Genomic DNA, 22117 nt, shown 5'->3' with positions numbered 1-22117 from the left:
CCTTCGCTGGGCGGTGAAAAAATTGACCGTTTATTATACGAAGACGACATCATCCTGATGGATTTGACTCTCATAGGCCTCCAGCGCCAATTGGATAACATGGTATCCTATATGTCAGAAAACAATCTTCAACTAAACAACGAAAAGACAAAAGTGCTCATATTGGGCAGGCCCGCAAAGAAGAAGCAAAAACCCATCTGGCATTGCGACGGCAGGACATTAGAAATAGTCGATGCTTTTAAATATTTGGGAATAACAATAAGCAACGACAAGGACGAAAAGACCATGCAAGAGACACTCTGGCTAAAGCTAAAAAACCTCACAGCACAAGCAAAGGCTGTTGATAAGAAGCATGGCCGTTTTTCGATTATGCCCATTCTAAGATTCTACAAATCAAAGGTTGTTCCCGCCTTAATTTATGGCACGGACGCAATGCCATTGGTTCCGAATACCATATGGGAGAAATTTGAAAGTTTCTTCTGGCAAAACATACTTGGCTTAGCAACATCTACACCGATTGCACTAATAAGGAGGGAGCTCTGTACATCATCATTACTGGCAATAAAAATGAGAGCCACCTTGATGCTATACCGTAAGGTCATCAACAACCCGGAAGCACATGTGTTGGACCTTATACGAAAAGAACTTATGGTTGGCGGAAATGTGATGCTTGCAAAATGGGAACAAACAAACTTAGCGATCTTGAAAGAATTGGATCTGTCGACCGAGACACTCTTTCAAAATCCAAACAGAGTGTCGAAAAAACTGTTTGAGACAGATTGGATCCATACCCAAGAAGTGGCACACACGTATTCCCTGACAACCAACTTACCAACCGCCCAGATGAAGCTCAACGCTATAGGTGGTTACCTGCACAGCTTCCCAGATAAGAATCTTGGTCGTACGTTCCTAAGATTCAAACTAAACCAAGTGAAAACCAACGAGATCTTGGCAATTCGCAAACAAGCGCCTTCAAACACCTGTCGCTTCTGCAAATCAAAGGAAAATATAGAAAGCTCAAAGCATCTGATAATGGAATGTTCTAGCTTAGAAACTGAAAGGTCGCAGTTTCTTAGGGTTCCACTGAAACACTACTCAACCCTTGACGCAGAAAGGCGATGGTCACTGCTGACCAATGGGAACAATAAGCGATGCGTCATAGGAGTGCTCCTGTTTCTTAAGTCTTTAAATCTTTGACCTTGCAGTAGTAGAATATGTCCTGAGAAGATGACTTTTGGAAAGACATGAAAACAAATCCATCGAAGGCTCATCATCTTTCTGTACGATCGGACGCAGGATTAAGGATCAAGAAGAATAAGTTAAAGACAAAACAAGGACTAGATTATACGGAATTTCGCAGATAGGATTCTTTTTTATTTTCTGTCTCTTTTTGTAAAAATTGTTATACAATTAAATCAAAAATAAAAAAATAAAATAATTAAAAAAATATCTGGTTTGGTATGCACAGCGAGAATTACCTGGTAGATGTCCAGGTAGTGCTGAGTGGCAATAGGTTGGTGATGACTGGGAAGAAAATCACTTGGTTGACCAGGGAGCTCCTATCCGAAAATAATGGTGGGAAGGATGATCAAGTTAGAGTAGGTTTGGAATACACTGTCCTATTGACGAATTGTATTGTGCCGAAAAAAACTGGTTTAAAAAATACCTTTTCCGATGCGTACGTATATGATGGATAAGTGGCAATGGAAAAAAGAATGTGAAGGCCAGTGTGAAGGAACTGAAGAAGCTAAAGGTTTTTACCATGTCATCTAAAAATGGTACTTGATCAAATCAATGAATACTCCACAGGCAGCATTATTGATAAATGGAATACCAGAAGAATATTTTACAGACCTGTATGATGACCCGAATGGGGTAGTAGAAAATGTAGATGAAAATAAGAGGGGAGAATGGTTAAAAGGAATGGAGAGAGATGCTAGTGTGGGCTCTTAATAATGAAAGCAAGTACTTCTAGACCACCTGGGCTGGGCTGGACAAGAATAACAAATATAATGTTAAAAGAGAATATGGAGGTTTGGGCATCTATTTTATGGGAATTATTCCATATGGTAAAAATGTACCTAACACTTGGTAAACAGTCGTAATAGTCCCCATTTTCAAAAAGGGAGATAGGAACGAGCCTAAAAATGATAGGCCGATCACCTTACTTGATGTAGCAGGTAAGATGTAAGATGTTTGCAAATCTGGTGTTAAAAGATCTTAAAAAGTGGACGATTGATTCACAGAATTTTGACCCTTTACAATCTGGGTTTGTGAAGGAGATGGGAACATCACTAAATGTATTTTTAAGTAGCATATTAAAAGCCAAAGGAACAAGAACAAAGAAAACAACAAACATATCTAGCATTTATAGATCTAGCTCAGGCTTTTGATACCATTGATAGAAATCGGCTATGGGTGAAATTTAAATCAAGGGAGTTCCCGCTCGTCATCCTTCAGCCAATCATGGACCTGTATTCGTATATATCTGCAAAGGAGATGGGAATGGAGCATTGTCACGGAAAATCCCCATTACAAAAGTGCTGAAACAAGGCTGCACAATAGCACCTGAGCTGTTCAATCTATTTACCTCAGATTTACATTAAAAAATGCAATCAGTGAGAAGCTTTCCTCCTATAATTGATTGTTGTTTAGTGAGTAGACTGTTATGTGCAGAAGCAAATGGGTTCAAAATCAATGTGTCCAAATCAAGAATTCTGATTTTTCAGCTGTCAGGGACAAGGAAGAGGACTACATTCTCATGGCACCTTGAACAAATAAAGCTCGTGGAAGTCAATACACTCTTATATCTGCGATGCACCTAAATAACAGTGTTAGAGTTGCTCCAAGAAAAAATGTGCGGGGGAACAAAGCTGCCAATTTGGCAGCACAGTGGTGTTAAATCATGAAAATAATTGGAACATTTTCCATGGAACATGGGGTGCCTTTTTACCGGATGAAGGTAATACTGATACTGATCTATGGTGCTGAAGCTTTTTTTGCTTAATCATCAACAGTATGATCTGTACTAGAAGGGTTTCTTTGGAAGAAAGTACTCAAACTGCCTAAGTCTATTCCAATTCAGTTGATAAAAATATATTTGGGGCTGATCTCATTGTATGCGATGGTTACCTGGAAAGGTTTGGCATTATACAGGAAATTATTACAATTGAGACTGGTGAGGGGACTTAGTATGATTAAAGGGGCACTGGAAAGAAAATTAGAACCAGTACTCACATAATAGAAACTAATCTGTGATGAGATATTGAAGGATCTGAATGTCACAGAAGAAATTCTATTAACTAATCTAACATTGATGAAACACAAGCTTTGGTGTAAAAATTGGATGTCTAGGCAGTCGAGGAAGCGAGGGTGCTAATATGGTTGTCCATGGTGAGGTTGGATTCAAGGTATACTCATAATGTTTTGACTTTGTGAGAAATGGTAATAGGAGTGCCACCCATCACTATGGCGGTGTAGTCTGTGGGGAGTTTGCAGAGTCTGGCAAAGACTGTTGTTAGCCATCCAGTTTTGAATGTGGGAGTAGATTTTATTAATACAAGCCATATCCTATTCGAGGTTGCCTGTGATGGGAATAAGTATTTAAGTGTCATCGGCAAAGTTTGTGCAGATTACTCCCATGGCATCCAGTGCTGCAAAGAGTAATTTAGTATAGGCGCTGTATAGTGTAGGGGAGAGGCAGGATCCTTGTGGTACTCCCAATGGTACTGGGATGGTGTCAGCTGTGACTTCCCCTAGGGAGACTCTTGAGGTACGATCAGAGAGGAAGTATTTTATCCAGGTGGTCGCCCTCTTGGAGAAGTGGAAGTTGGTAGATAGGGTTTGGCATTGTTTGTCATGGTTGACCAAGTCGAATGCAGATGAAAGATCTAGGAGTAATAGAATGCACAATTTACCAGAATCTCTAATAGTGTCCATTTGGCTTTTTAAGTCTAGAAGGGCTCTCAGTACTATGATTGGGGCAGAATCCTGATTGTCTTTCCCCTAGTAGGTGATTCTGTTCAAGATGAGATTGAACTTCGGTATATGCTATTTTGTCGATGATTTTGAAGAGAAAGGGCACCGTTGTTATAGGCCTGTAATTATTGGGTATTGTTGGTTCTGGGGTGGCTTTTTCAGTAGGGGTGTGACCCAAGCTACTTTGATGGATCCTGCTATTTCACTGGAGTTGAAGGACTCATTCACAAAATTAGTTATGGTTGGTGCTAGTGTGGTGGCACAGTCTTTGACAACTTTTGCTGGGAAGCTGTCACCTTTACAATTCGAGGGCTTGAGAGCGGCTGTTGTTTTAAGGACTTGGTCAGTGGTGACCTGGGTAAAGTGGAATTCAGTTACATCAGACATTACGGTGGTAGTTGAAAAATTGGAAGGATTGTTAGTGAGATCTATGAGCTTTATTTGCGAGACAATTTTGTTTTGGAGTGTGGTCACTTTGGAGCATAGCACGTCCTGAATGGTGGTACTTCAGGCTTTGCTAGGGTTTACGGGGCAGGAGGGTAGGATGGGGATTCTAATTCTCTGATAATGGTAAATAATTCTTTGGTGCTCAAGGCCGCAGCAGCGATACGGTTGTTAAGTGATTCTGCTTTATGAGAGAGTACACCAATTTTATAGGCTTTAAATAGTTGTTTCAGTTTAGTTTGTAGTTCTGGGGATTGGTTTTTTTCTGGATAGGTGTTCTACCGCACTTATTTCTCTTTTGAGTTATGTGAGATCATTGCTGAACCAGGGGGCGCTGTGTTTGGGTTTTGGTATTTTAGTTTTTAGGGGGGCTCCTTCATCTATTGCAGATATTAGGCAGTGGTGGTATTGCTTTGAGATGCTCTCTGTGCTAGTAATGTCGAAGAGATTAGTGTTGAGTAAGTTATTGACAACTGGAATGAGATGCTCGGGGATATGCTTACGTTTATTCCTAGCCTGGATGGGTGTTTGGCTGCCAACTAACGCTATAGGGTCAGCATCACATATCTACTGCCACTGTGCTACCAGCGCCCCTTCCCTCTGTCATTTCTGTACAGAGCCATGCACAGAGAGACCACCAACAAATGGCAGCACTCTGCTGAACATGACCACTTTACTTCCTTTTCCCACTAGTGATAATTGCATTTTCACTTGTGCAAAGTGTGTTTAGTATGTACCTGTGACATACTGGCCAATTTGGGGAGGGAGGAAAATGCTGAGTTTTTTTAAGTTTTATTAACAACATTTTTTGCTGGCGATTCTTCAGCTGAATTGGAAGTCTGCTAATCAGTCCCCAAAATGATCCATGCACAATTTGCAGTGCATGCTTGTGCTGTTGTAATATGTGCATCTCTGACAGCTACTGGAACACAATGTTCTTGCAAGCAGACGTGTCTTTTTTAATTGTCTGCACCTCTGATCTAAATGATAATACGTTGTAGTCCTTAGTCTGGTGGCACTTAAATCTTTAAATGTAAGCAACCCCTTACAGCAGATTTGCTTTGGACCAATCCCCTTTGACAACTTGCCTTCATAAACAGGGTAGCACCTCGGCTCCCCATTGTTTGATTCATCTCTGGACATTCAAGAAGAATTCATGTGGACCTCCTTTTGGTATACAGTCTATCCACAAGTCGTCATTAAGATAGTGAAGATAGGAGGCACCCAACCCAGTGGAGTGCTCTGTTTCCTAAAGATCCCAGGGGATTAGGGTGGCCGAACTGCTACTGGACCTAGGCCTCTCTGCTGGTGGCACTGGAACTCTTGTTCCTGTGTAGGTGCCAGCCAAGCTCTCTGAAGTGGGAGTACAGCATAGAAGGATTCCCCTTGTCCTGGAGCCTCTGGATTGGGATCGCTGTTACCCAGAAGCCAATAAGGAGCTGGAACCCTGTGTGTTGAGATGTCGTAGAAAGGGATTGATCACACTCACTGCCTTTGAGCTACCAACGGACCTGCAGTGCTGCTTTACACAATCAGGATAAACTTCGAATTTGCTGCATTTCTAGCTATCCAGATGCCAGCTTGACCCAATTTAAGTGGACCAACTCATCCTGATCCAATCTTGTGCTCGGCATCATGAGAACAACCTACTTGAGTGCTGACTTAACTGCTGGAAGCCCTGGAATGTGCTATCTTGACCTATAATAGCCTTTGTATTGCTGCTGACAAGACCACTGCCCCAAACCTTGTGCAACAGCATTGTAGATCATACACCAAGTAATTATTATTTGAAGTGTTAAGCAGTAAGACTTGTGCTACAACGTATAATTCAACAATATTAGTAGAACATCAAGTCACAGAACGAACAGATTAAATGTAATTCGAGTTCAGGCTGCGCTGACAGACCTCATATGAATATAATGAGCTTATTGAGGAGCAAGCACTCAATGTTGTCTTACTATATGTTCATGTGCACATCTATCTGGATAATAGGCGTTCCTATTATTATAATATCAATTCAACTGTGTCATTTTGTATACAAATGTTCTCCTAAAGACGACAGGCCATGATAGGGACCCAGTTAAAGAAGTGTGAGTCAAACAATCATGTTTTGCACTTAATATGTGTATTGCAAAAAAGGAAAGGTGCCATTGTCAAAGAGTAATCTGTCCCAGAAACAACATGCCCACAAATTTCATTGTAGTAAAGTTGATATGATGTTGTCAGTATGTGTGAGGGAAATGCCATATGCTGTAATCACCACTATGCGATGCACTATTCTGCAGTACACTGATTATGTCGTTATCACTGCCAGTGGGGTATAAAAAAAGCACATGGACCCATGCACTAGAGATGTTTGAAACTGAAACCATTTGATATTAATTACTTCCTGAGGCCAGTCACAGCCCAGACAAACAGCTGAATGTTCAAGTAAAGGACGTGGCCAAGACGTTGTCTACACTGTTTGGGAAGTTACTCCACTCGCGACACCTCCCTGTTAATGGATTAGCATATGGAACTGTGTCCAGAAATGGTTAGTGCCATCACTTTCCGTTAGGGCAGCTGTGCAAAAAAAAAAAAAAAAAGAAGTGGAATGGCCACAAGTGACAGGAGTGGGGTTTCATGGCCAACCAAACAGGCAAGATCACGGGCCATGGAATTCATCTTGTAATGCGGACCTGGGGGGAATGCAATCTCGGTCCTGCGTTCTGGTGGATGGCAGAGGATTGGGAGCTAGAAATTTGGTGCAGAGCCCTGCAAATTTGTTTGTAAAAACATATCTAGCATTTGGATGCTCTGTATGTAAGGGGAAATTGTACGTTTCAAATGTGAATATGAAAGCATTCTGTGTGGATAGAAATGTACCTGTGCTGCGTATTCTTGCCCTATTATATCAGAACATACATTTAGTTCAAATGACTTGCATTCCAGTCTAAAGGCCATACAGTTTAATTAGTTCAAAATAAAAACACCAATAGCCATCGTCCTTTGCATTTCATCACGTATCGTGCACATATGTGTCATGCTTCTCAGCTAAAGGAGCATCAGACCACCCATGTATGACTTAATAAGCAAAATCCAAGACTTATTTAGTGCCCTAAAAGTGGAATGTAGTGCATTGCTTGCTCACACAATATCACATTGCACAGCTAGTTACTTTGTTCCTAACGTATACCTTTCTATACCCAAATGCCACATTTCAGGTTTTTAGCATGTGGGGAAGTATGCTGAACAATTCAAACAGACACACATGTAAGGCAGAATCATATGCAGTATCATATGCAGTACCCTTTGGGAACACCACACACAATTAAGACTACAAGTGTAAGTACAATTTCACCTTTGGTACAAGCCTGTACTACACAGTAAAGTAGCAGCCAGACTTATCTCAAGAGTAAAGTGAGCAGTATCAGAAGTTATACAAAGGACACCAATTACTATGGTTCAAACAAACACTGATTCAAGGTTTCTGAGTCAAAGAATATACATTTATTTACACCATCAGTTATAAAACAGTTCACTATTATAAAGCAACAGAAAAGCAAAATCTTAATACACTACAATAACCCCCAAACAATTCTGGACAAGTTAAGCTCAAAATGAAGTGTGAGCAAAATGGCACTCCAGCAATTTAAAAGGGAGGAAAAGACAAGGTTATCCAAAATCAACAACACCAACAATTGATAGGCAGGGCAATCTAGAAAAGGCTAACTACAACTAGGATTCAAGTCAATACGCCTGGGCCAATGTTAATGGTTCAGAGTCTTTGCAGAGGATCAAACAGTTCAGAGTAGTTTGCGGTTAAGTCTTTGCCAAGAGTTCAAAACAAAGTTGGTCGGATTAAAAATTATTCAAAGGAGAAGAGAAGACAAGCCTTCGGAGAGGCGAAAGATTTCAAACACTTTCACCGCGGTCGGATGGAACGAACAACCGGATTTGCACAGTACCTTAAATGAAGAAGAATGCTGTAGCTGAGGCGGTTGTTCCTGGCAGTTCCAGGTAGGCCCACGGCTCCTGAAGTGACTGTTGTGGTGACAAGAAGGAGGAAGACTGGAGGGTCCTGCACTGTCCAGGGAAGAGCAAAGCGTCAAATAAAAGGGGCGCTCCTTAAAACCCAAACAGGTTCCGTTCCTCCTGGCTATCCCGTTCACTGCAGCGATGCACAGCAAATTCGACCAGGAGTGGGAGTCCAGTATTTGGCAAGCTGGTTGGTCCCACCAAGCTCAAGGGAAGAAGATTCCTTGCAGATCTTCTTTGTCGTCGAAGTTTCAGCCGATTCAGACCTGCAGCAGGGCTTCACCGGGATGGCCAGTAGTTGCAGTAGTCGTCTTCCTTCAGTTTCTCTTCAGTTCTCTCAATCCAGTGGTAACTCTGCCTTCCAAGTCCCAGAGACCTGCTTTTAAGCAGTTTTCCCCCATTCACACAGCCTGGCTGTCAATCACACAGCAGGGTGGCTGTCCTGGCAGGACAGCCACCTAGCCAATCAAACTAGAGTGCAACTTGGGTCTCCAAGGAGACCCTGTGCAGGGGGCATCAAACCCTTCCCTCACATCCTACCCACTCAGACACTCAGGTGCCTAAGGAGGGCTTCTGTGTAGAAGCCCACCAAAGGACAGTAAACAAAGGAACCAAACCTGGTCTGGTGCGCAGAGTAAAACACAAGGAATACCTTTACAAAAATAAATGGTGAATAAACCCGACCGGAACCAAATAAAAATAAAAGGGGTCCAGCGGTTTAGAGTTTGGGGCTACCACCATAGCCTCTAATGTTACCAAGGCTATTTTCATAGCTCGCGGTAGAATAAAATTGGTAGATACCACTGCCACCAGCCAAATTTTAGAGAAAGGGGAACAAGATAATGCTCCATGAGAATCAGACAAAAAGGGATAACTATTAAGCCTTCCAGTACTCTATGGAAAGATAGGGTGTACAGGGTCTGTATATTTAAAAGGACTAGTAAAGTCAATGGCAACTTTACATGCTCTGGGAGACAGTAGTCAGTCCCATAAAATGGAGTTTAAAGTGAGAAGTCAAAAAAGACAACTCTGTGTCACTGCACGAAAGGTGCTGTGTGACACACAGTAAAAAGAAGATGCCTATGGAGTGGTTGAGACTCCATAGACCATGAGCAAAACAATTTACAACACACAGCAACAACACATGTAAGAGTGGGAAAAAAGGCTCACACTGTTACCAGGTGAAAACTGTCATGATGCCTACCTCCAAGGAGCCAGGTCCGACCCAGCGACCCCAGAGGCAGGCATCATTTCCCCCAGGGGAGTGCCAGAGGGCCCAAGCTGGGGCCCTTTGGACGCTCATGTTGGACCTCTGTCCTGGCGCCTTAGGCGCCAGGCTCATAAAGCTAGACATGTGTTCAAGTGTTTTAATGTGCACTTACCTGATGCAGACCATGCTGCCGCATCCAGGTCCTCTTGACGCCTGAATGGAACTACTTTACCTGTGGGACTACTTTCCACCCGGGTGTGGTCGGGGAAGGATACATACCTGATCGGAGGAAGCATACACACTTGGGACTTCTTCCAAAGCTATTTAAACCACACCCGATCAGCAACTCACGCTTTGCGTTGTTCTGCTCCTCGCAGCTGGACGCTCACCGTGTCAGCTCCTGCATCTGGACTTCAGCCACGCCTGTCAGCATCCTGGGTCACCTGCAAAGGGAGACAAGAGACCTTACCAGCTAAATCTGCACCACGGAGACATCACCGACGATCCTGAAAAGGAAGACATTATTTTTAAAAGCATTTCGTTATGATCGCTGCAGCGCTGCATTTCACTCACCTTTCCTGGGTTCCTCCATCTTCAGCAGCGATCATCCGGATACACAGCCACTTCCCAGAGCCTAGAGAAAAAGACAAGAATAAGAGGTGAGAGAAGGAAGGGAATAAGACTTACCTGTTGGGTCATTCCCATTTCATTTCGGGTCTTGCCGCTTCCAGGCATTTTCCGGACCCCGGCCCCTATGGGGAAAAAAGACAAAGACATTGAATGAGCGTATGCAAAGACAGTTCCCGAGCGCTCATCCATAACTAACCTGCCATTTACTGGAACTGGAACTGAACGTTTCACTTCGGGTTGGTGCCATATCGCCGGCATTCCGAACCCCGGCCCCTAAGGGGAAAAAAGACATAAGCATTAGCGTTGGCTGCAAAAAGACAATGAACATTATTATTAAGCTTGGACTTTTGAACTTGCAACAGAACTTTTACAGAGCCTTACCTGAATAGTCAAGCTTACCTGAACTCCCATCAATCCTCAATCCAGTGAAGTAACTGGGTTTCAACGCGCCCCTGCATCAGACGCAGGATGGAGAGCTCATCCTTCCTGACCCTAAGGTGAGACTTCACGGGGAATCGTGGAAGGGTATCGTGGAGGGTTGGAAGAGAGTGGGAGGCTTGAGCATAACTCAGTCAGTAGGTAATACTCCCTTTTCACGCACAGGGGAATATTCCTGCGAGCCGGTAAAGCCAGAGTAGAGGGCCCTTCCTGTCCATCTTCAGAGTCCTGCGCTTCACCATTGAAGAAGCATCAGCACTCGAAGCCAGACCTGCGCCTCCGTGGGAATCAGGTGAGCGTTACAGAACGCGAAGCCTACCCACAATTTCCCACCCGGGCGCTATGGAGACTTCCGAGACTGACCAGCTGGCCCAGCTTTTGGGGGAATTACGGGCAGAGGTGCACTCAGCCCGCCAGGAGACTAACGCTCTCAAAAGAGAACTGATCTTATCCAAGGAAAGAACAGATGACCTAACCAGAAGGTTATTACAGGCCAAGGCAGGGCACACTCCTTTACCTAATTCCGGAGACATTTCCACACCAATGGGTTTGAGTAACCCGGTACAAATTAATCTACCTGGACACATGCCTTTGGCCCCGCCTGAACGTTTTGCGGGGGATCCCAAGAAATATGCCGTCTTTATGAACCAATGTCGTTTACACTTTCTATGCAGACCCGGTGCCTTCCCTAACGACCCGACCAAGGTAGCCTTTATACTATTTTACCTCAGTGGCAGTGCTGCCGATTGGTCTATTCCATTGGTAAATCAGGATGATCCCATTCTCCAGAATTTTCAGGGCTTCCAGGCCAGCATGGAAAGATTGTTCGCTCGACACTCTCAAGGACAGGCCCTTGATAACGAACTGCTATCCTTACGACAAGGTAATCAGGATCTTCTGTCCTACATAGCCACCTTTAACAGACTGGTTGTGGAAACTGGATGGCCAGAAAGCAAAAGGATCACATTGTTTCATCGAGGCCTGCGCGGAGAGCTTAAGGATGTTCTAGCTCAGATAGTAAACCCACCCCAGGTCTGCGCAGACTACATTGACTTGCTGGTTCAACTTGATCACAGACTTCAAAATAGAAAAGCAGATCAGTTCAAGTATGAAAACCGAGCACCAATCAAAACCCACGCTAACTCCAAGAGCACCGACGTATCTGAACCTATGCAAATCGGTGGTGTTAAAGGACCATTAACGCAGAAAGAACGAGAGAGAAGGCGGCAAATGCAACTTTGTCTGTATTGCAGGACTTCCGGTCACTTTCTTCGAAATTGTCCAGTTAAACCACTTAAGAAGGTGGTTGGAGCTACTGATAACGAATTAGTGACACCTGATTCGGGAAACGACCTAGCCCGGCAAGCGTAGGGGTCCGCTTGCCGAGCTTGAAAACTAACTCTTTGACCTCGCATTTTGTCATGCCAATGGTGCTCGTGGACCCAAAACAGCCTCAGCAGTTGCATCCTATAAAAGCATACATCGACAGTGGAGCTATTGGAAATTACATAGACCGTGAATTGGCTTCCAGGATTAAGCTTCCTCTCCGCCCGAAAGTAACCCAAGATGTCATTACTACAGTAGATGGAACCGAAATAGCCTCAGGGCCTGTAATGCATTCCACTGTTGAAGTGACACTGGTGGGTCAGGATGGACATCGGGAAGCAATCGTGTTTGATGTGATCAAGGCCCCACAATTTCAAGTAATTCTTGGAATTCCTTGGTTAGAAACACAAAATCCCAGAAATGACTGGCGAGCAAAGAAGATAGGTTTTCCTGATTGTGAACCAACTTGTTATCCAAGAAATCCAGCTATGGGTCTAGCCTCAGCAACTTCCACCCCTGTACAGCTACCGTCAGAATACCAAGAATTCCAAGACGTTTTTCAGAAAGAACAGGCTAACACGTTACCTCCCCATCAGTCTTATGATTGCCAAATCGATCGGGTACCCAATGCTCAACTACCTTGTAGTAGGATTTATGCTCTTACGGAACCTGAGAACCTGCATTTGCGTCAGTATTTAGATCAGTACCTAGCCAATGGTTTTATTCGCCCGTCCAAGTCTCCTGTCTCTTCAGCTCTGTTCTTCGTGCCGAAAAAAGAAGGCGATCTTAGAACGTGTATAGACTATCGCGCCCTAAATCAAATAACGATTAAGAATCGTTATCCTCTGCCCTTGATCCCTGAGCTTATCGACCAGGTGAAAGACGCTTGTGTGTACACCAAGTTAGATCTCCGAGGAGCTTATCACCTGGTGCGCATAAAAGAAGGCGACGAATGGAAGACTGCATTCCGCACCAAGTTTGGGCTCTTCGAATATCAGGTGATGCCCTTTGGTTTGTGCAATGCACCTGGCGCCTTTCAGTACTTTATGAATGATGTTCTTCGGGAACGTATCGATGTCTGTGTCATTGTTTACATTGACGACATCCTGGTGTACTCTTCTTCAGAATCTGATCACACAAAACATTTTAGGGCAGTTCTTGAGAAACTGCGCCAGCACAGATTATTTGCAAAACTCGAAAAATGCGTTTTTCATACCACAGAAGTTGAGTTTCTCGGATTCATCCTGACACCTCAAGGAGTCCGAATGGACTCGCGAAAGGTGGACGCCATCCTCAAATGGCCATCTCCAAGCTCGGTGAAGGGAGTTCAGAGTATGCTCGGCTTTGCCAATTTCTATCGAAGATTCATCCCGGAATTTTCCCGAACAGTTCCACCCATCACCGCTCTCCTAAAGAAAAACAAACGATTCGAATGGACTCTTGAGGCCGAACAAGCCTTCCAGGACCTGAAAACCAAATTCACCTCTGCACCTGTATTGAAGCACCCGCACCCAGATCTCCCGTACATAGTGGAAACCGATGCATCCAGTTTGGCCATGGGAGCTGTCCTGTCGCAAAGAGACCCAAAAACTAACCAACTACACCCAGTGGCCTTTTGGTCCAGAAAATGTTCTCCTCCTGAAATCAACTACGCAATTACCGATAAAGAGTTACTGGCCATCAAATCTGCTTTCAAGGCTTGGCGTCACTACCTTCTCGGGGCAAGACACACCATCACCGTAATTACGGACCACAGAAACTTACAGTATTTAAAAACGGCCAAAGCTCAATCTTCACGACAACTCCGATGGGCTCTATTCTTTGCGGAATTTGATTTTGTAATTACCTATCACCCTGGCTGCAAGAATGGAAAAACGGACGCCTTATCCCGGATTGGCATGGAAGAACCTAATTCGAGCTTAGAACCTGTGCCCATCATACCTGAGCAAAGAATCTTAGGCTTAACTTCATTGCAAACTATTGAGGATATCCAAACACAAGTAAAACAACTTCTAGACTCTTCAACCTTACTGGAATGGAGTCAAAAGGGTCCTCATTACACCGTTAAGGATGACTTACCCTACTTCCAGGAGCGGTTGTTTCTGCCAAGTAAAGAATTGCAAGAACTTGTTATTGCCCATCATCATGAATCTTTAATGGAAGGACACCCTGGTATCGCTAAAACTGAGGAAAAAATCAAACGCCACTTCTGGTGGCCTTCTTGGAGAAAAGACATAAAGTCTTTTGTACTGTCTTGTGGAATTTGCGCCCAAAACAAGGCTCAAAAGAAAAGGCCAGCCGGCCTACTTCAACCCTTGGATATTCCACCGGCGCCATGGCACACCCTGTCAATGGACTTTATAACAGATCTGCCTCCTTGTGCTGGTTACAACACAATCCTTGTAATTGTGGACCTATTCTCCAAAATGGCCCACTTTATCCCTTTAAAGGGTTTGCCTTCAGCTTCCACCTTGGCCAAGGAATTCCTGGAGAATATAGTTCGCATACATGGTTTCCCTTCCATATTAGTCTCGGATCGTGGAAGTCAATTTATCTCACATTTTTGGAAGAAGTGTTGCCAACTAGCACAAATAGATGTGCGGTTATCCACCAGCCACCACCCCCAGACCGACGGACAAACCGAGAGAACCAATCAGACCCTCGAGCAATATCTTCGGTGCATGTTACACCAATCCAAGTTAAATTGGAAAGACATCCTTTGGATCGCAGAATATGCATACAACAATTCAGTGCATTCTGGAACCGGACAAACTCCCTTTTATACTTTGTATGGTCACCATCCTCGGACCTCTGACCTAGATCCACCTCTGACCCTGGAAATGCCCGCAGTAAATCATCTGCATTCCACAATAACCCGAGCCTTCAAAGAAGCTGCAACTCATTTACAGCAAGCCAAGAAAAAGTATAAAGAGAATGCTGATTTGCACCGAAGTAAAACTCCTCCTTACCAAGTAGGAGACCAGGTATGGCTAGCAACTAAACATTTACCCCTCAAGGGCCCACGAACCTTCAATCCCAGATTTATAGGACCTTATCCCATCAAAGCTATAATCAACCCAGTGGCCTTTAAACTGGATCTACCGTCCAACATGCGTATTCATCCAGTTTTTCATGCATCACTTTTGAAGCCAGTACAACCAGGAACCCGATTGTCCAAGCCTCCAGATCCATTTCAAATTGAAGGGGAATTAGAATTCGAAGTTAAAGACATTTTAGACTCCAAGGTGGTAAAGTCGAAACTCTTCTATCTTGTTGACTGGAAGGGATATGGACCTCAGGAGAGATTGTGGGAGCCTAGTAACCATGTCCACGCACCTCGATTAGTACAAAGGTTTCACTGGAGATTTCCGAACAAGCCCAAACCCCCGGAGGGAAGAACCTTGGGAGGGGCCTTGAGGGGGGGTACTGTCATGATGCCTACCTCCAACGAGCCAGGTCCGACCCAGCGACCCCAGAGGCAGGCATCATTTCCCCCAGGGGAGTGCCAGCGGGCCCAAGCTGGGGCCCTTTGGACACAGTCCTGGCACCTTAGGCGCCAGGCTCATGTTGGACCTCTGTCCTGACGCCTTAGGCACCAGGCTCATAAAGCTAGACATGTGTTCAAGTGTTTTAATGTGCACTTACCTGATGCAGACCATGCTGCCACATCCAGGCCCTCTTGAGGCCTGAATGGAACTACTTTACCTGTGGGACTACTTTTCACCCGGGTGTGGTCGGGGAAGGATACATACCTGATTGGAGGAAGCATACACACTTGGGACTTCTTCCAAAGCTATTTAAACCACACCCGATCAGCAACTCACACTTCGCGTTGTTCTGCTCCTCGCAGCTGGACGCTCACCGTGTCAGCTCCTGCATCTGGACTTCAGCCACGCCTGTCAGCATCCTGGGTCACCTGCAAAGGGAGACAAGAGACCTTACCAGCTAAATCTGCACCACGGAGACATCACCGACGATCCTGAAAAGGAAGACATTATTTTTAAAAGCATTTTGTTACGATCGCTGCAGCGCTGCATTTCACTCACCTTTCCTGGGTTCCTCCATCTTCAGCAGCGATCATCCGGATACACAGCCACTTCCCAGAGCCTAGAGAAAAAGACAAGAATAAGAGGTGAGAGAAGGAAGGGAATAAGACTTACCTGTTGGTTCATTCCCATTTCATTTCGGGTCTTGCCGCTTCCAGGCATTTTCCGGACCCCGGCCCCTATGGGGAAAAAAGACAAAGACATTGAATGAGCGTATGCAAAGACAGTTCCCGAGCGCTCATCCAGAACTAACCTGCCATTTACTGGAACTGGAACTGCACGTTTCACTTCGGGTCGGTGCCATATCTCCAGCATTCCGAACCCCGGCCCCTAAGGGGAAAAAAGACATAAGCATTAGCGCTTGCTGCAAAAAGACAATGAACATTATTATTAAGCTTGGACTTTTGAACTTGCAACAGAACTTTTACAGAGCCTTACCTGAATAGTCAAGCTTACCTGAAGTCCCATCAATCCTCAATCCAGTGAAGTAACTGGGTTTCAACGCGCCCCTGCATCAGAAGCAGGATGGAGAGCTCATCATTCCTGACCCTAAGGTGAGACTTCACGGGGAATCGTGGAAGGGTATCGTGGAGGGTTGGAAGAGAGTGGGAGGCTTGAGCATAACTCAGTCAGTAGTTAATACTCCCTTTTCACGCACAGGGGAATATTCCTGCGAGCCGGAGAAGCCAGAATAGAGGGCCCTTCCTGTCCATCTTCAGAGTCCTGCCCTTCACCATTGAAGAAGCATCAGCACTCGAAGCCAGACCTGCGCCTCCGTGGGAATCAGGTGAGCGTTACAAAAACATAAATCCTAGAAATCCAGCAAAGCTGCTGAGGGACTCAACATGTGAGGGAAATTAGCCATTCTGGAGTATTTTCCCTAACAGCACATATCCACACATTTCTATTTTATACATATAGAGATCAGTGAAAAAAACATTGTTAAAGGGACATTATGGTTAAGTTGCACTAATAAAAACCTATGAAATTCAGTGGGAAATCATTGTTAAAGGGATGTTATGGTTACAAATGAAACCGAAAACCCCCAGAAATTCAACAGTTATAATAAGCTAAGCAACCATGACTCACACCACTACTGTGCACTGTTAAGACTAACACCCAGGACATCAAAGATAACATTAAAAATGGCATTGATGACAAATAAAAAAAGAAAAACACATTTTATTAAAAAAACACCAAAAAAGGTTCCTCTAGGAACCATCTTTCACAGTTAAAAAATAGAAGTAAAAAATAAGCTTATAGACTCCATCTACTTCAGTAAAGTAGTTAGACTCAATAAGGTTCTCCAACATTCCTATTAGCATGTTCTACTATGCTAATGGATATAATGGAAAATTGTATACTCGAGAAAAAGAAAATTGCACAGAAACTATTTTCTGCCCCAAATACTTTCCTCTAGCATACAATAAGGACCATAATCCACGACCCTTCATGACTAATCATGGTCTCCACAGTCCCCTCTCTAGGACATGCGTTATTAAAAATAAACAGATTGCACGTGCACACCATCGCACAAGACAGCCTTTCTACCCTATTTACTGTTATGTTTTTAGCACTCCCTCATTGCCCAGACATCTATCGACCAGTCTAAAATCCTCTACATATAACCCTATCAACATATTAAACTTTCACAAACCAAATGCCACTTAAAAATATTCTACAAATCTTGTGCATATGCATTTCAATTGCTTATCCCACTGGCTACCTGCTGGGGCAGAGGAGTCCCAAGGGTGTGGTACAAATTCACCAGATGGTAGACCCACAAGGGCAGTGCTGAAGTAGAGAGGGGTGTACTGGTGTTGACTATTTTATTGTATTTAATTATTTATTGTGCATGTGTAAGGCATGTACACATCAAGTAAATTGTGTTTCAAAGCACCCACATGGCAACAGGGAGGGAACATGGCAATACAGGTCAACATGACAGTAAAAGAGAGAGGTGGTCCTACTAGGCATTGTGAGGATTCATAACGTGCAAGTGCAGAGAGAGAGAAGGGATGGCAAAGGGGGGTAAATGCTAGGAGTACCACAGACGGAAGTGCTAAGGAGTAAGTTGCAAGCAACTGTTAAGTGACTGGCAGAGATCACTTGGTAAGAGTTATCAACTGCCAATGATAAGTGCAGGCCAGTGATGGCACAGGCCAGTGGGTGGCAAGGCAAGTGCTGGGGACAGGTGGAGGCTGAAGACAATTGGGGGTGGGAGGCCAGGACCCAAGTGAACACGTGAAGTCCCTGGTCACCAATATCAATGACTGTGTGCGAGAAGGATGAGAGAGAAGGATGAGGTGAAAAGAAAAGTCTTGAGGAGCTTCCGAAATTTGAGAAGATCCAGCTCAAGACAAAGAGGAAAGTAAAGACGGTTCCATATGAGGGAGCCAGCTGAAGAAAGATATCGGCAACAGCTCGCTGTTTAGCAAAGCACTTGACACGCAGAGAGTTGGTGCAGGAGAAATGTAAAGATCTGAAGGGAGAGTATTTAGTGAGAGCCACTTCTAAATAATGTGGTCCCGACTCCAGACAGCCTTATGGATGAAGCAACCAGGAGCCAGTGGAGAGATTTTAATGCTGGAGAGATTTGGTCCCTGGGCTTGAGGCCAAAGATAAGATTTGCAGCCCTATTCTGCATTAGCTGGAGGGGTCACAGAGAGGAAGAGGGTATATTAAGGAAGAAGCTATTGCAGTAGTTTAGCCTGAAGAGAACAATAAGTCTAGAAATATTGTGCTTCTGGGGGTAAGTAAGGAAAGGAAGCATTCATTTGTGGAGGTGGAGTTCAAAGTAGGACTTCTTGGCAAGGTCCTGGGAGTGAGGGAGGAAGGAAAGAGAGGAGCTGAAGATGACTCCAAGGTTTTTTGCTTCAGATGAAGGATAAGGGGGAAAGCCCATAGTGGGTGGCCAGAGTGAGGGGAAGAAAGCGGGATCAGGAGTCCCAGAGGCAGTCAGAATGGTGGAGGAGGTAAAGGAGAGGATCAGAGGGAAGTTTAAAGAAGAGTTGTCTGTGATCTGCATAACACTGGAAGTGAGAGGATGAGGTGTAAATTAGGTGTGCAAGGCGAGCAAGATAGATGTTAAAGAGTCAATGAGAATGATTGGAGCCCTGACTGACACCACCGGTGGGAATAGAGGTGGGAGAGGAGAAAGGGCCCAGAATAACCTGGGTGGGATGGTCATTGAGGAAGGGGGCAGCCAGTCCAGTGCCATCTCCAAGATACCTAGGGTAGTGTGGAGAAATGTTATGAGGATGCAGTGGTTGACCAAGTCAAAAGCAGAGGCGAGATCAAGTATAATGAGAACAGCTGGAGAGTTAGAGTGAAGAGAACCAAGCATTTCTTCACAGATGTTCAGAAGAGCAGTTTCCATGCCTCTGATGTAGCCCTGATTTTCCCCAACTGGATTTCTACCTCTATCATCCCCACTCAAACGTATTCCTCTTTCGAATTCCTTGTCTGCAGGCTCTCTCTCTCTCGCCGAGCCATTTGCTTACGGTTGCTACTCTCTACCTGCCCCCTGATCATATCACCTCTTTTCTCTCTGAGTGGGCAGATCTCTCATCCTCCCTCCTGGCCTCAACCACTCAACTCCTCCTCCTTGGTGACCTCAACATCCATCTGTGATCTTCCGCGACCTCCGTGATTCACTCTGCCTCTCGATCCTCCCCTCCGGCCTGACTCACTCTGCAGGTCACACACTTTGTCTTGTTCTCCTCTGGCCTCCCCCTCTCTATTCCTCTGACAACTTCTCTATCCTGGAGCGATCACTGCCTCCTCTCCTCTCATCTCTCCCTCTTATCTCCCCAAACCAACCTACCCCAAGATTGCCACTCATCTTCTCGGACATCAGGCTCATAAAGCTTGTGTCAATCAAGGCTTTCACTGCCACCTTTTCCCCCGCTCCTCCTCCCCATGCTGGCTCACACCCTGACACAGCCCTGTCCCTGCTCTACTCCTCTATTTCTGCCTCTCTTGATGCTCTTACCCCAGTCACGAGGATCCATTTAAAGTCCAAAGCCAAGTGCAATTCTTGGTATGACTCTGACCCAGCTACACTTAAACGCAAGTGTAGTGTGGCTGAGAGGAAATGGAGGGCTTCCTGCTCATCTTCTGACAAACTGGCCCACAAACTGCTCCAAAGGCAATATCGACTCGATGTCTACACCATGAAGCGAGTCCACATTCAAGCTGCATCTCTGCGGCATCTAACAACTCGGCCAAACTCTTTAAAATCTGCAAGGAGCTGGCCAACCATGCTGCAGTCTCCACCCCTCCTCTCGCCTCCCAGGCTCTTTGCAATGCCCTTGCCTCTCACTTTATTTCTAAAACCCAGAACACCTTGTCCACCCACTCCTCTACTCCCTCTCCTCTCCCCTTCTCTTTCTGGACGTGTTGACCCTCCCTCAGCTACCCACCCTTCTTCTTTCTCCTCCTTTCCTCTTTTCTCCCCTGATGAGGTCACTAGACAAGTCCGATCTATGACAACCTCATCAAAATAAGTCCATCTCTCCACCAAAATCATTAAGGTCCACATCGATACCCTTGCTCCGGCCATTGCTGATTTCTGCAACCTCTCCTTTGCCTCTGGTTCTTTCCCCTCCCTTCTGAAGCACTGCTTTGTGCTTCCTCTCCTCAAGAAACCCACAGCTGATACATCTTGTCCGGCTTACTATCGTCCAATTTCCATTACTCCCTTTTTGGGTAAGCTCCTTGAAAGGCTGGTCAACTCTCAGCTTAACCTTCAGTCCGACTCTTTTGGCTCTCTCCATGACCACCAATCTGGTTTCAGAATTTCCAGAAGCACGGAAACTGCTCTCCTGAACATCCGTGAATACCAACTCTCCAACCTCACCTTTAACATTCCCTCTGTCCTCATCCTACTTGATATCTCCTCTGCTTTTGACATGGCCAACCATTCCACCCTGCTCAATAGTCTCCATGACAACCTGAGTATCACTGATCAGGCTCTGACCTGACTGACCTCTTTCCTTTCTGATCGACCCTTCCAGGTACAACTTGGGTCATTCCTATCTTCCATCACCCTCTCTACCAGTGGTGTTCCCCAGGGATCTAACCTCTCGCCCTGGCTTTCCAACTAATACCTGGCAACTCTCGCCTACTGCATTTCCATTTTCTGCTCAAATTTCCAGTGCTATGCTGACGACACCCAACACATTTTCAGGCTCCCGTCAGCAAGCTCTGCTCCTTCCCTCATCTTTGATTGCCTAATCACCATTCTAAATTGGTGTGCCACCAACAATCTCTGTCTAAATGCCAACAAGACTGAGATCATCCTTATTGGTACACCTTCACCATCCTTTCCCCTCACTCTCTCGCCGGCCTCCCTTGGCCTTCCTCCTACCCCTAGCTGCGAGGTTAAGAACCTCTGGGTCATCTTTGACTCCACACTTTCCTTCTCCTCACACATCTCTGCTGCCTTTCCTCCCCTTCCCCCAGAAGCTCACTGCCCCAAGCTCTGGTTCTCTCTAGGTTGGACTACTGTAACAGCCTCTTTCTAAATCTCCCTGTCTCCACTCTCTGCAACTAATACAAAAAAGGACTGCGAGACTTGTCCTTGGCCTCAAGCCCTGGGATCGTATCTCTCCAGCTCTGAGATCCCTTCACTGGCTCCCAGTGGATGCAAGGATTACATTTAAAACCCTCTGCATTGTACACAAGGATTTCTTGGACCTGGATCCAAAATACCTGCAACTATCCCTCCGTAAATACCTCCCCTCTCGAGCCCTTAGATTCTCTTTTTCTAACTCCCTCAGGGTCAGTCGTTTTTTAAAGAAATCAGCTGGAGGTATATCGCTGTCTTCGGTTGGGGCCTCCCTTTGGAACAGCCTCCCGGCCACCTTGTAACTTGAGGAGAACCATCTCTGGTTCCGGAAGCACCTCAAGACCTTCCTCTTCGCTTCTGCCTTTGCCTCTCTTCTCCCTTGCTGATCTGTTTTCGCTTTCGGGACCGTGCACCTGGCCACCCCCTGTCATTCAGGCCAGGTACCTGTTCACCTTG

The sequence above is a fragment of the Ambystoma mexicanum genome, chromosome 6q (genome assembly GCF_040938575.1).
Source record: "Ambystoma mexicanum isolate Mex_15411 chromosome 6q, UKY_AmexF1_1, whole genome shotgun sequence".
Classification (NCBI taxonomy): Eukaryota; Metazoa; Chordata; class Amphibia; order Caudata; family Ambystomatidae; genus Ambystoma; species Ambystoma mexicanum.
The sequence above is the reverse complement of the archived record's forward strand: the minus strand, read 5'-3'. Positions refer to the sequence as shown.